Raw genomic sequence first — 15,996 nt, forward strand, 5'->3', positions numbered from 1 at the left:
GGGACATTGAACAAACTCTCAACTCTGATATGAGAGAAAGGAGCAAAACAATCCATCATTTCAATCTGAACTCTTTGATACTATTACATATATAGAGATTACACTGACACAGATTACAGTGAGGTGACTGAATAATTGTTAAGATTTCATAAGAGTGTTCTTGAACAAATAACAACATTTCTCTCAATAAGTCAGCTAGAAGCCCCCTCTTCACACACACATCCCGTAATCAGAGAATACACGCTCAAAACACAACAGCAGCACCTTTACAACAGCATTCGAAACACGCCATCGGCGCCCATTGTGTTTTCACCGTCTGTTCACCAATATGGCCTCATTGTGTGGGAGTCATGCTCAGCTTTTTTTCTCATAATCAGCGCTGAGCAGTCTGGTTTAAAAATAAGGCTCTGGTAATTGTGTCCGCGACACTCAGCCTGGTACCTGCTGGGACTTCAAGCAGCTGAGATTTGGCGGGTGGAAAGAGACGATTTTCACACACTGTTGGATCGGACTCCACAGCCAACCGTTCTTCTCCTCCGCGCGGCTGCACTCCGATCTCCTGGTGCATCTACACAATCAATAACGCATTAGAACATAACACTCCTCATGCAATTAAATGCAACAATATTATAATACAACACTTATGTTCAGGGAAAACACAATAACTGAGTCATAACATTGCAATTTTGTATTCTGTAAATAATACAATAAAATCATTGTAGATTACATTTATGCATTTAGCAGGCGCTTTTATCCAAAGCGACTTACACTGCATTCTAGACATTATTTTTTTTTTTACCAGTATGTGTGTTCCCTGGGAATCAAACCCACAACCTTTTATGCTGCTAACCCAATGCTCTACCACTGAGCCACAGGAACACAGCAAAGCATTTTTTTGTTAAAAAAGTAAATTTATATATATTTGTGTATATATATATTTTGTAAATATATAAAAATCGGAAAAAATGCTATTTAAATATATAAAATATATAACAATCGGAAAAAATACAATCAGTTCACATTTAAAAGAATATAAAGGAATACAGTAAAAATTATTAATTAAATTGTTTAAATAAAAATAAATCTACACACAGTATACAGAGTAATATAAAATAAACATAATATATATATTTTTAAATATAATATATAAATATAAAATAAATATATAATATATTATTTTGCATGCATATTTCAGTTTTATTATTATTATTTTATTTATAATAGATTTCATTATTATTACTTATTTTATTCCCATTTTATTTGTCAAGTTCAGTGGATTCAAACGTAATAAACTTAGACATAAGCACAATTTCAAGTCAAAAAATCTGGGTACCTTCCCTCCAGGACACACCAGCCACAGTACGGATCTCTCTGAGCGACACACGACTGGCAGTCTGACTTCAGATGGCAGGCCTGTACGGGCACCTTTGTGATCTGCACGACCGCAAAACAATGACATTATTAAAGTATTAAAGTAAAGTCACACTCAGTGGTGCTAGGATGCATCTAAAGGATGCAGTACAAAACCAGTCGCAATTCAACAGATTTTAAAAAGACCCAAGGAGAAAATAGTCAAAGCCATAAAAAGTAGTTTTTTTTTTTTTTAAGTAAATCAGTTCTAAATGAAGATTAGAGCCTAATTAAATGCAGAAAATTACAGAGAAGACCGCAAACAGCACATAATTTCAATACTAGAACTACACCACCATAAGGTCAGAAGCTCAGGACGTACACTATATTGATAATAACATATATTTCAACACCAGCAGGAGGCGTAACAACACAATGCGCTGAAATAGTCGCAATCATGTGTTTCCTGAGGCGGCGATAATCAACGAGCCACTACCTAGTACACCGTCTATGATAAATGACTCCAGCCTCGTACCTTTTTCTCAGTGGTGATGTACAAGTGTGCCTGGGCTTTGTCAAAGAAAAGGTTCTTATTTATGTAGCCGCTGGTTTTGTAGCCTGGACCGGGGTTGTACGCCTCTGGATGGCTTGACAAATGTACCTGGGTAAAGAGAGAACAATAGACACAGAGAAACCCACAATTAAACAGCCCAGCACAGGACAGGACACATCTGTCATATTTACGGACCACACAAAACCCCTTCAGTGCGTCCCACGCACCTGAGCCGCACCTGACAACCCGTTAACCTCCAAATAATAGACTACAAGACGCATAATGACCATAAAACCTGACTCCGTTTGCTAGACTGTTTTTATCTATCTATCTATCGCTCAATTTCATCAGTCTATGGTACAGATAATCAGCTCTAACAAAGCCTTTTTATAGGGATGTACGAATTGGACTCAAGTGGAGCAAAAGGTTCATTATTTCTATTATATCGTCTAACGTGTTTAGTTGTGTCTGGGTTCTGTGACAGCAATATCTTTTTCTCTTTCATCCCTCTGTCAGACATTCGCTACACCTCACCTGCCAAAGCCTAAACTCCAGCTTTGTGATGCGCATGCTAAATCAGGTGTGTGACACCGGGTAGCCAGCTGGTTGTAGCGGTTCGCTAATTGGTTGTCTTAAATTTCTTCAACATTTCCTTAACAAGGCCTCTTTCCGGCGTCCTCCTACAGGCTGTCAATTTTTGGTTATTTTTACATTGAGGAAAAGTTAGTTAAAGGGTTAGTTCACTCAAAAATGAGGATTGTGTCATTTACGTCTCTTCGTGTTGTTTCAAACCAGTATGACTTTGCTGGTTGCTCTTTTCCAGGTAATCACTAGCAATCATAGAGTTGAACTCGAGAACAGAATCAGTTTAATTCATGAATGAATCGCTTAGTTTTGTATAGTGCATTATATGATTCACTGAAAAGATTCAACTGACTCAAAAGATTCATTCACATTGCTGCTTCGAACATGAACAAAGGAAAATACTTAAATGTTGAGCTTTTCCTCATAAAAATTCCCCATAAACAATTACATGACTGAAGAATACAGTGCATAAGTCATTTGGTCATCTTTTATGATGTTTAATTTTTTTTTAATCTAAAAAGTTAAATTCTATTTCATTAGCTATGATTGTATCATCCTGTATTATGTGCATTTTGAAGTATCACATCAGAAAAAAGTGATGGAAATTGAAAATTTGTGAAAAAAGGTTAAGGGGGGGGGGTGAAATGCTATTTGATGCATACTGAGTTTTTTACACTGTTAAAGAGTTGGATTCCCATGCTAAACATGGACAAAGTTTCAAAAATTAAGTTGTACGTTTGAAGGAGTATTTTTGTTCCCAAAATACCTCTTCCAGTTTGTCACAAGTTTCGGAAAGTTTTTTTCGAGTATGGCTCTGTGTGACGTTAGATGGAGCGGAATTTCCTTATATGGGTCCTGAGGCACTTCTGCCGGAAGAGCACGTGCTCCCGTATAGCAGAGCACTGAGAGCACAACAGACTTCACTGATCAGAGCGAGAGCGTCGCGAAAAGTCACAAAAGAAGTGTGTTTTTGGTTGCCAGGGCAAGACAACCCTGCACAGATTACCAAAAAAAAAAACAGCATTAAGGGACCAGTGGATGGAGTTTATTTTTACAGAGCATCAACGGAGTTGTGCAAGTGTTTCTGTTTGTTCCCTGCATTTCGAAGATGCTTGTTTTACAAACAAGGCCCAGATTGACGACGGATTTGCGTATCGTTTATTCTTAAGGATGATGCAATCCCAACGAAAAAGGGTCGCGATCGTGTGTTGGAACCGCAGGCGGTGAGTAAAACTGCTTCAAATATCTCTGCCTCCTTGTTAGTGCGTCCGCGTCCCATGCCGGAGACCCGGGTTCAAGCCCCGCTCGGAGCGAGTCGTTGCTGCTGCTGCTCTCGTTCAGTTTCAGCCTCGGGATCTGATTCTAGATCATAAATAAATGGCTGAATCTGACTGTTAGCCATGGTTTGTTTTGGATGGTTTCATGGTAATGTCACAGCTTCCACATGCTCTCGACTCAAAAGCCTACTGGCGCTCGTGATTCTTTAGCCCCGCCCACACGTCACGCCTCCAGCCGGTCGTGTTTTTCCGGGAAAAATCGGTACAGACTATCTTTCTCTTATAAATATAATTAAAACTAAAGACTTTTTGGAGTTATGAAGGATGCAGTACTACTCTATATGTACTCAAGATTAACAGGATATTGAGTGAAGACGAGCATTTCACCCCCCCTTTAATGCGAATAATGGGAGATGCTGAATAAATACCTCACAAAGGTATACTGAACAAAATTATAATGCAACACTTTTGCCCCCATTTTTCATGAGCTGAACTCAAAGATCTAAGACTTTCCATCCACCTCACAGGTGTGTATCAAGATGCTGATTAGACAGCATGATTATTGCACAGGTGTGTCTTATGCTGGACAAAACAAAAGGCCACGCAAAAATGTTTTACTGTACAGTTTTACTGTATTGGTGTGGCCGGGGGGGTGGGGTAGGGGGGGACAAGTCAGTAATTGTAACCACCATTTACCGTAACATACACCTGCCCATACCATTACCCCACCACCACCATGGGCCACTCGATCCACAATGTTGACATCAGCAAACCGCCATATACTCTATCTGCCATCCAGTTTGTGCAGAAATTCTTTGGTTATGCAAACCGATTGTTGCAGCAGCTGTCCGGGCAGCTGGTCTCAGATGATCTTGGAGGTGAAGATGCTGGATGTGGAGGTCCTGGGCTGGTGTGGTTACAAGTGGCCTGCGGTTGTGAGGGCGGTTAGATGTACTGCCAAATTCTCTGAACCGCCTTTAGAGATGGCTTATGAAATAAACATTCAAATCACGGGCAACAGCTGTGGTGGACATTCCTGCAGTCAGCATGCCTATTGCACACTCCCTCAAAACTTGCGATATCTGTGGCATTGTGCTGTGTCATAAAACTGCACATTTTAGTGTGGCCTTTTACTGTGTCCAGCCTAAGACACACCTGTGCAATAATCATGCTGTCTAATCAGCATCTTGATACCCACCTGTGAGGTGGATGGATTATCTCTGTAAAGTAGAAGTGCTCACTAACACAGATTTAGACAGATTTAGACAATATTTAAGAAAAACAGGCCTTTTGTGTACATAGAAAAAGTCTTAGATCTTTGAGTTCAGCTCATGAAAAACGGGGCCAAAACAAAAGTGTTGTGTTTATCATTTTGTTCAGTGTATTTACGCTATGGGACGACATGCCTGACTAACCAGTGGACAAATCTTGTTGCTCGACATCTGAAATGTTGTTATGCTCATTCTTAAATTAAAAGTATTCATTGTCTTATAAAAAATTCACCTCCGAAAGCAATGTCCACATTTAATGTTTTATGTATGAAAATTATTATATACAGTGCCATCTCAATTTCTTAGTGATATTTAGTGACAGTTTATCAGGAATTGATGATTTTGTTCTCTTTGACTCATTAGATGGAAACCTTAACCTAAACCTTTTTTCGCAAATGTTTTACGCAATATTTAAATTCTGTGGCATAAGTTAAATTCTCATCTTTGGATGGAAACCCAGTTACTGTTATAAATAGAACTAAACAAAAAATATTCTTTAAGCTCCAGAGAGATTTGCAATGGCTTCAGGGTGTGCACATGGTTTTCATTGTTGGTCGAATGATATCCCTTATAAACCAGTTCTTTATATTTCACATTCAGAGGTGTTTTTCTTACATAACTTTAAATACATTCCTACTTTTATTTCCAGAGAGTTGTGAAAACACCTCAAAGCTATAGGTTATAGCACCTCAGAATAAGGTTTTGTGCACCCTTATCTCACCTTGATCACCTCTCCGGCATTGTGTCCCAGAAAGCAATGGTATGATCATTCTCGACAGCCACAGCCACTGCGGTCAGCAGGTTCTGCCTGATGAAGACCGGATTGGCCTTCAAGGCAAACTCCTGTCGACTGGCCAATGGAGACGGGAGAAAATCTGCTCCGCACTTGTTCTGGTTCAATATGTCTTTCTGCAAGACAACAAAGAGTTTAGGGAAACAGACACTAAAATAAACATGATATCAAAATGTGCTATTTATACGCTACTGGCCTTGTCTTGTTAATCTTTCATCAAAATATAATAACTTGCTCCAGCTCTAAAAAATTATTCCTAGTTTTTTCTTTCACAGCATCACAGAAGTTAAAGGGGTTATAAAAGAGCACATTTTGTAAATCTTTACCCTTTGGATGCTGTATGTAAAGAACATAAAATTATTCCTTTTTGCTGTAGTTTTTCCAAAACACATTTTTAGCAGTAGTGAAATCACTCAAAATTGTGGAGCTGGTTTACATTCAAGTTTTAAAAAATATATACATTTATTCATTTTTTATAAATATAACTAAGTTTCAAAGGGTTCAAAGTGTTTGATCAATAGATGAAATCATCTCTTAAATTAATATAAAAATATATATATATTTAAAGCTGCAGTCCGTAAGTTTTGCCTCTTTGTCACCATCTCTGTTTTAAAATCTGCATTTGCAGCTGTGTGTGGAATTATCTTCTTTGTGTGGGTTGTACTCTGGCACAGGTCCGACTATGAGTATAGTGTGTAGATTTCAATTTCTGTACAATCTAATCTCTAATTGTCATACCATTCAAATTTCACATTAATAAATTCTTTTAACCCAAAAAGCTAATTATGCTCCCTTCGAACTGATTGTCTTTAAAATCAAAACCGTAATCTGGTATCAGAAGCACATTTAAAACTGGAATATAATTTAATATCATTCACATGTATTTCATAAGCAAATAATCCTTTCTGGATTACCATCCACCATCAAAATGATACCTTTATTTCAGCTGCTGTGAGAAAAGGCTATAAATGATCCTCACATGCAATAGCCTAGTAGACGATGTCGTGCAGAATTCTGCAGCCTGCCAGATTATGTATCCCCTAGTATTGGTACAGTAGGTTAAGCAGTTGGTGTGGGGGAGGGGTTTTCGAATTAGGGGTGGGGTTGGGATTAGGAAATTTTAACGAGGTGATGCATAATCTGGCAGGATTTAGTACACCACTGGGACAACTTCCTTGTAAATAACGGGTAACAATGTAGAAATCAATTAAAATATCAAAAATATCAAATAAAATGAAAAAATTTTAGCTACGCTAAACACTGTCAGTTGTTAAGATGGCAAGAAATAAATTTTCCACTTTGATCAATATTATGAAAAGCTGCTACTCACATCATGTTTGACACATGGCTCATCTTTACTCGACGTATAGGGACTCTCCACAACTAATCTGTCGTCAATCTTGCCATTGTTCGTGTAGCATGCGGTAACGATGGCCAAGAGTTTTTGGTTGATGTTTTTAAGGGGATACATACACAGAGCTGATTCGGTGGCCCCTTCCTCCGAGCTAGCCACCACAAACAAGACTTTATCCCATTCCCGGACATTCCCATAATCTCCGGAATCAGACATGGCCTGGGCCAGCTCTTTCCCCGGGTCTGTCAAATATGCGGCCAGGACTTTATTGTAACGATTCTTCACACCACAACTAAGCTGAAGCTCCGTGTACGAATAATAGTGATTGTCGTTCTCGCAGAGGCGCGAAACGAAAGTAAAGTTCTTGTTGTCTGTTCTGCCGAGAGTGCGTGAAAAGAGAAAGTAGACAAAGTTGTCATTTTTGAAGGCGAAGCGGAAGTCGTGAAGATACTTGGGCACGAAGGGAACCGCCTGGACCGTAGACGCCTCGATGATGCTCTCAAACACCACCCATTCACGGTAGTTCTGCACGATTCTGGTGCTGATGAGTTTGGAGCTATCCATGCTTCCGTAGCCCTTCCCAACTAAAAAGACGCTGAATGGTTTATTGTCAATTTCAAGCACGGCCATGACTCCTACCACTGAAACGTGCTCTTCTGTGCTGGCGGCATAGGTCCGCTCCCCTTTGCTGTCGCTGTAGTATATCTGCTCTTTGACGTTAGTGAGGTTGAGCAGAGAGCAGATTCCTCTGTATAAGCTCCCACAGACTATCAGCGACCCGTTATCCGAATGAACCAGCAAGAGTTTATTGGTGTTGTTGGTGTCTTTCAGGTCCTGACAAGTAGACACAGGAGGGGTGCAACCCCTCGCATCTTTCTTGGGCCCCGTTTCAGCTCTGGCCTCAAGATACAATGAAGAGTTCAACTGATAAATGGCATTGACAGCACCCAGGTAAATACGGCCAGTCTGCGGGTCCTGCGCCACATTATTGATGGGTGTATCGGTGGAAAACTCCAGTATGGGCTCTTCAGAAGATGCAGTGGTTACTTGTAGCACCAGTAGGACAGCTGGTAACCAGGTGGCCATTGCTGGAAAAATACAAAATAGTTTGAATTAGGACAAATTACAAGATGCAAATTTCGGATGTTGTGGTGACAATTTCTTGGGGCATTGAAATGCATGGTTAAGAAAGTATAAAATTGAGGTTTATGCTAATTACATTACTATTAATGTTGCTCATATGCTTTAAAACTGTAAAAACATTAGCAACCACGCTAGCAACACCCTAGAAACCACCAAGAAAACAAACACAACCTAGCAACCCACTGAAACACTGCAGAGACTTCTTAGAACAACCACTGTGAACATCATAGAAAACCCCTTGAACATCATAGAGACCACTCAAAACATCACAGCAATCCAATAAAACATTCCAGCAATACCCTACCAACCCTCAGAATGCTTTGGCAACCTCCTAGAACACCCTAGCAAAACCCTAAAAACTCATTGAAACTCCACAGAACACCCTGGAAACTTCTTAGTACAACCCAAAACACCACAGAAATCAATTATAACATTTTAGAAGCACCATAACAACCTCCAAAACATAAACAAAATCACTAGAACATCATATTAATGTCCACACCATAACATAAACACCCACTAAAACATAGCAATTCTAGAGCAACATCCTAACAACCCCTGGCCCCAATTGAAACTCTTTAGAACAATGACTCAGTACATAATAGCAACCGCACAGAACATCATAGCAAGCAGGATGGCATCGACTGCTGTAAAAAAGAAAGGTGAAAAAGTGTCCACAAAGTGAACACGCATACACATGAGCACTACAACAGTTTGTGAAGGTCACTACAGGTGGATTCAACCACAACACTCAATCTCTCAGCCCATTCATCCCTTCGGAGAAACATTCTTCAAATTAAATAGCCTGACGAGGCTCAAACCTGGCTGGCTGTTTTATGATGTTAACCTGCCATTCCCTGGAGTTCCATCGACGCAGGGAAGTGATAACGCACTCACCCTGAGGGTTGAGTTAATTTCAGCTCTCGCATTCATTTACATAAAAACCCCTGCCCTTCTATTGGCAATTTTCATCTTTTTTTCACCTTCTCCCTGCTGATCACGAAGCTCATTTATTACAAATTCCATTTCTTCACGTAAATGTAGCTGCCCTTTTTAGTTCATACCCTTAAACAATTCTTTTTAATTTAGAATGGTGGCTTAAATTGGTTTACGTCGCTCGTCCTCTTTTCGGGAAGTGGTTTGTTATTCTTTTACTTTGTCCTGAGGACGTTTTTGCTCTTGTACTGTACTGCAGCAGTTTGGGTGGAAATCAGGTGTAGATTGGTGCAAAGTGTGACTAACCATCCAATGGGATCTCTGCGTTGTCTCAGTTGTTTCTCAGTAAAGAGAATTCTTAATGCGTTTGGAGTTGTGACTGACACTGTAGAGAAGAAACAACGCAACATATCTCGTAACATCTCAAGTGTTTTCCTTAAACAACAAAGACATTAAATTGAGAGAAGATTTTGACTTTTGCTTGTGTGCCAAAGTTAATCACAAACATAAATCACAAATGAGGTTTCTGTAACATCTCAGTTGTTTCTCCTAAACAGCAATGAGCTCAAATGAAGACCACACTGAGTCTTTTGCTTATGAGTGTAATTGAGAGCAGATTAAATCAAAAACAGATTGAGACTTTAGTTTACTTGTTGGTAAATCACCTGTAGAATCGTCCCCTCCCATCTGCACTTTTATGGAATTGTGGTCTAACGTTAATTGTTTAGTAAATCTGGCCCTAAATGGAGTTCAGAAGGAGAATTTGCTTAGAATAAATATTCTATTCATCACACTATTCACAAAAATATAATAGTAATCTTAAGAGCATCCTCTAAACATTTAAAATAGATCTCAACAATTTCTCTGTACTCAGACTTGAAGTCTCCCAAAGCCAGATCATCTGAGATCAAGTAATCCATCCACATCTTCCCTATCTCCTTCTATATTTGTGCCTGTTTCAGGAATCTGAGGAGAAACATCTAGGGTGAAGTTGATCCTTCAATGTCTTATTTGCGTCTATTACTTTTGGAGAAACATCTCATGCAAAGTTGATGCTGCAAATTCAAATAAGCTTCCTGAGAAGCACCAATCTGTGAACAATCAAATTTTGCTCAGAGATTTACTTCGGGATTGGGTTTCGGAGCACTATTGAAGCTAAGACCATCTCCATGCATCTGCCTGCAGGTGCTTGAAAGGAATCATATAATATTTAACCTCTAATCTAGGAAGATGAATGACAGCATTTACTGATAGGGCTAGACCTGAAAGGACAGTTCAGCAGCTCTAACTCAATACTGAGCTCATGGACACAAAGGAAATGGGACGTGGACATATAGATCAGCGTCAGAGACTTCGCTTAAGAATCACACATATATCTTCAGGGATCCAATTACCCTGACGTGTGTGTTCGTAATGCAGGACAGAAGGTCAAGACACACTGGCCTGCGTCCATTAATTCTGTTATTGCCGTCAGTGTGGAGAGCAGCCTTGGAGAAAACTTAGCCGTCTGTCTCAATTAAGGCAGACGACAAAGCGCCGGATTCAAGTGCTAATTTGTCGGGTTGTTGAGTTTCTTGGTTGAGTATAAAGGTGAGGTTGATTAGTAGCACTTGACCGATCAAACACTTTTACTATTGCTCAAACTTTGGGTGTGTCCAACAGACATGGACCTCTAACATAATGATGTTTATTGAAAATAGGTACGCTGTTACTTATCTAAGCAATCAGACTTAAAATTTGCAACCACAGAAACCACTTAGAACATCCTGGAAATTACCCAGAAAATAAAAAAAATTAATAAAAAAAGACCATAGAGCCATAAACACCCTTTAAAACACTAGCAACTACACAGAGCACACTAGAAACCCCCTAGATACCCCTTAGAACACTCTAGCAACCCCCCAGATTGAAACCACCCTTGAATACCCTAGCAACACCCTGGATACCACATAGAACATCATAGCAACTTCAAAGAACACCCTGAAAACCCTTTAAAACAGCCTAGAAACCACCCAAGACATCCAGAAACTCCCTTTAATACCCCAACACACACCAATGCCTTGGTAACCTCCTAAAGCACCCTAGCAAAACAACTTCCAATAACACCCAAGCAACCACCAAAAACACTACAGAAAAGCATTAAAACATCACTAGCAACTTCCATGTCATCATAAAAATAAAAAACAACAACACCAGAACATCAAAGCTCTCTAGAAAGCCCCAAGAAACTCCCTAGTAACCACTCTGTACAACATGGAAAGTTGTAAACACCTTGGAACACTGTAGCAACCACTCAGAAAACCCTAGAAATCCCTTAGACCACCCTTTCATGACTCGGATCACCCTAGCAACCATCCATAACAGCCTGGAAATAGCTTTGAACGCCCACCCTAGCAACCACCGAGAACACCCTGGCAACCATTTAGAACAGCTTGGAAACTCCCTGAAACAGCCTAGGAACAGTCCGGAATCCCCCTAGAACACCCAAGATACCATATAGAAAAGCCTAACAACACCCTAGCAACCACTTACTGTAGAACACCCCCGCAATCACCTAGAACAGTCTACTATTGGCCCAAAGCAACCTAAGAATTTCCTAAAAACCCTAGTAACCACTCATAACACCATGGTAATTTAGAACAGCCTAGAAATCCCTTAGAACCTTTGTAATGACAAAGATCACCCTAGCAACTGTCCAAAACAGCCTGGAAACTCTCTAAAACAGCCTTGATACTATATAGAACAGCCTAGCAACGCCCTGGCAACCACTTACTGTAGAACACCCCAGAAATCACCTACAGCAGTCTACTAACGGCCCAGAGCAAGCCAAAAATGTCCTAGAACACTGTAGAAACCACTCAAAATAATTTCTTTAATTTCCTTAATAATGACCCAGGTCACCCTAGCAACCACTGAGAGCACCCTGGATACACTTAGGTTCACTACAATGGAAATTTACAAAATACACCTGAAATGATCACAGTGCAGGAAAGAAAGACTGCTTTAAAGAGAAATGTGGTTACCCACATTACTGAAATATCTAATTCTGTGTTCAACAGAGGAAAGAGACTCATACAAGTTTGGAACAAGACGAGAGTGAGTAAATGTTGACAATTTTCTTTTTTGGGTGAACTGCCCCTTTAAATTTGTTCACTGATGACAACTTACTGAGTTTACATGCATTATCTTACATACTTAATGACCTAAAATGTAAGGTCAAGTGCATACATTATACTCTTGTTTTATTTATTACATAAACATAACTACATGATTGGACATTATCACATGGCACAACATTTATAACCCCCTCCCCCACCCCACACACCACACACACACACACAAACACACACACACACACACACACACACACACACACACACACACACACACACACACTGAAGTACACTCCAAACGAACAGGAGGTATCTGGGGCAAAGCCAGCGGTAAAATAAAAGGCTTCTCAACGAGCCTGGCACTCCCTTGTTTAAGCACGATGAAAGACAAAAACCTTTTTATTAAAACATGCAAAGGGAAACTTTTCCCTGACACAAACTTCTTCGAGAGTCTTTAAAATCTGAGTAGGCCGACCAAATTCCACCCTGTTCTCTCTCATTGTACGGCATGGAGCTTCAAAGATTCACTCGCTTATGCATGCAAATCACTCACATCCAACCCCAAAAACCGTCTGTTGCCATACAAATTCCCTCAGATGTGCGGTTATAGGTCATCGCGTGCGGATCCGGTCTCCTGTCCCTATGCGCCAGGCTCTTTCATCCATCACACGCGCCGCTAATCCGGCTGCTAATCCTGAAATTTGCGCAGGATCAAAGTGCCGCGGCTCGACATCATGCAACACCGGCGCAGCAGGACTCAACAGCCGCTGAGGCCTGCTCTATCATGACCCCCGCCACATCAGATACATCGAGGGCTGACGGATAACACACTCCTTCTAATTTACCTGAGGATAGATGCTGGATTAGCCAAGGGCAAACGCGGTCTCAAAACCTGTCTGATAAATTATAACCAAACTAGAAATGCACTAGTGAAGCAAAAACATCTGGAAGAATCAGAGCGGAGAGCCAGGAGTGTTAAATTATAACCGTGTTGAAGAACAGAGGGGTTTACCTCCAGGAGAGAGACAGAGAGAGAGAAAAGACGACTCATTAACGTAGGTTTATTATTGCCTGAGAGAGATAATCCCGTTTTCTCCCCAGTCAGGCGAAGGAACAAAACACCTTCGGCTCGGAGCGGTGTTACGAAACAGGCGTTTGGAGGAAAAATGGCCTTGTTAGATCTCGCAGGCTTTCAGATTGTGCCACTTTAAGGGAAGTCCACATGAGACTTTCACCTGGGGCCCTGAAGATTATAGGAAGCAGTCAAGTTCAAGCCTTCAAGTGCACAAAAAACAGACTCAAACACTGAATGGTTAATGTTATTGTAATAACTTCAAATGATATCAGGGTTGCCAACTTTTAAGTTCATCTGAAAGCAATCAAAAATAAAAAACGCAAATAATAATAATAATGATGACAATACAATTAAATAAAAAAACTGATGATAAACTAATAATAATTTCACAGTCTGATTCCTAGTAATATACACCCAATAATAATAATAATAACAATAATGATAAAAATAAAATAGAGTAAATTAAATAATAGCACATTTCCAGTCTACATTCCAAGTAAATGCCCTCAACTAATAAATGAACGAATGCAGCCAAAATCCCATCAAAATAATAATAATAAAGAAAAAATAAGATGAATAATGGAAATTTGGTAAAATGGCAAAAGCAAAAAATAATAATATTACAACTAACAGATAATGAAAATAACGCGATATACGGCTCAATCGTGACTTTAGCGCATTCTTTTTTTTTTAACTTGAGCTGAAAATTCGCAGAATGCGTTGTCGCAGAAGCCAATCAGCAAAGAGCTTATTGCAATGTCAAGTCTGACATATCACCATTAAAAGTATCCCAGAAATGTAAAAAAATAAATAAGGAATGAAAACAAAATAATAAACCGAAATAATGGTACCTTCCTTGGATGTTTTCATTTCAGCACTGGATAGTATAAAACAATGAGTAATTCATTTTTGATTAATTCTCCCAGAGAAAGACTGTGCATTGTTAGTATACAAGCATTAAGATATCAGCCTCAAAGCCACAAAGACATGATTTCATGGCTTTTTCACAAAAAGAAAGAGAGAATGACTCACAGTGGTTTTCAAGAGAAAATGAAGAGCACATTAAATAAATGAAATCACAGAGCTGGATGTGGTCAGCGGGGAGCGCGCGGCTCCTGGGAGCGCAACACCTCTGAAAGTTCCTGTCACAGACTCCATTGAATTTCCATAAGAGTGATTATCCCGGCCGCCTCTTCATTTATTTTCATTTGATGGAGCACGCAAGCGGTTGGCCATGGTGACCGGGCCGGCGGTGAGAGCCATTAACAAACTGGCCGGAGGACTAGAGCACCATGCCCATCCACGTTTGGGCTCATCTGAGCGTTTATTGTTCCACTCAACACCGCCGCCAGATGTGTTCCTGCACACACACGTATCCGTCTGCATGTTGGGATTGGATCCAGCTCTTACTGGTCCTCTTTGCACCTTCTGGCTGAGCAGGATCTCCGCTGGGAATACGGGCAGTGTGTGTGGACGGCAGACACAGCTGGCCCAGGCCAAACAAGATTAAATATGGAACGGTGGAGAGAAATTCTCCGCCAATCCAATTCGATTATCCGTCCATCCTTTCCTCTGTGCCTTTCTCTCTCTCCGATTTCTCATTTCTTTTCCCCTCATTTTCCAGTCACACACTTGGAACTACTGTGATGCCACAGTGAATCTATTACACAACTTATTGTCTCTAATGATGTAGCTTTGCATCTATTAAGCCAGTGGAACCGTGAAGCTTGATTCTTCTTCTACGCCTCCATTTTACAGAGAACTGAGAGGAGTTTCTCATTTTTTGCCTTTTGGAAAGATTTATTGATGGGAGTAATACTAAGATAATGTGAATTTTTTTCTAAAAAAAACAACAACCCCCCATATGAATGAATGAATGAATGAATGAATGAATGAATAAATAAATAAATAAATAAATGTAATAGTAATAACAAATAATGTACTTTGGTCATTGCAAAACATAACAAAAAATTTATGAAAAGTAATGAAAATAAAAATAATAACAACAATAATTTCACAGTCTGAATAAAAGCAAAAGCACAAAAATAACAATTATAATAAAATTATGTTGAAATACCAATAATAACAATCATTTCCCAGTTTGAAAAAGATACAAATAAAAAGATAAAAATAAAATATATAAATTCTTAATTTTATTTATTTATAAAAAATTATAATAAAAGAATGAAAATATGAAACAATAGTATATAATATAACTTACACACATATATATATATATATATATATATATATATATATATATATATATATATATATATATTAGTGCTGGGCAACGATTAAATATTTTAATCGCGATTAATCGCATGATTTTCTGCGATTAATCACGATTAATCGCAGCATGCGCAAAGTAGTGTATTGTGTAATTTAATTATTTCAAAGTTCTGTTGTATGAATAAAAGTTTAATAAAATGTTGTTTGTCAAAACTTTAAACAAAATAAAGTGCTTTACAGCAGTTAAAAGTTAGTAGCAGTTAACATTTCTTGTAAATCTTAACTTAAACATTAATGTAATCAAATTAAATATA

General features: G+C 39.2%; 1 pseudogene; it reads right to left on the reverse strand.

The window, feature by feature from the left end:
* The window catches only part of LOC113083577 (plexin-B2-like), a 43,369-nt pseudogene that overhangs the window by 15,273 nt on the left and 12,100 nt on the right, over window positions 1-15,996 (reverse strand).

The sequence above is a fragment of the Carassius auratus genome, unplaced genomic scaffold, assembly GCF_003368295.1.
Source record: "Carassius auratus strain Wakin unplaced genomic scaffold, ASM336829v1 scaf_tig00038905, whole genome shotgun sequence".
NCBI classification, from domain to species: Eukaryota; Metazoa; Chordata; class Actinopteri; order Cypriniformes; family Cyprinidae; genus Carassius; species Carassius auratus.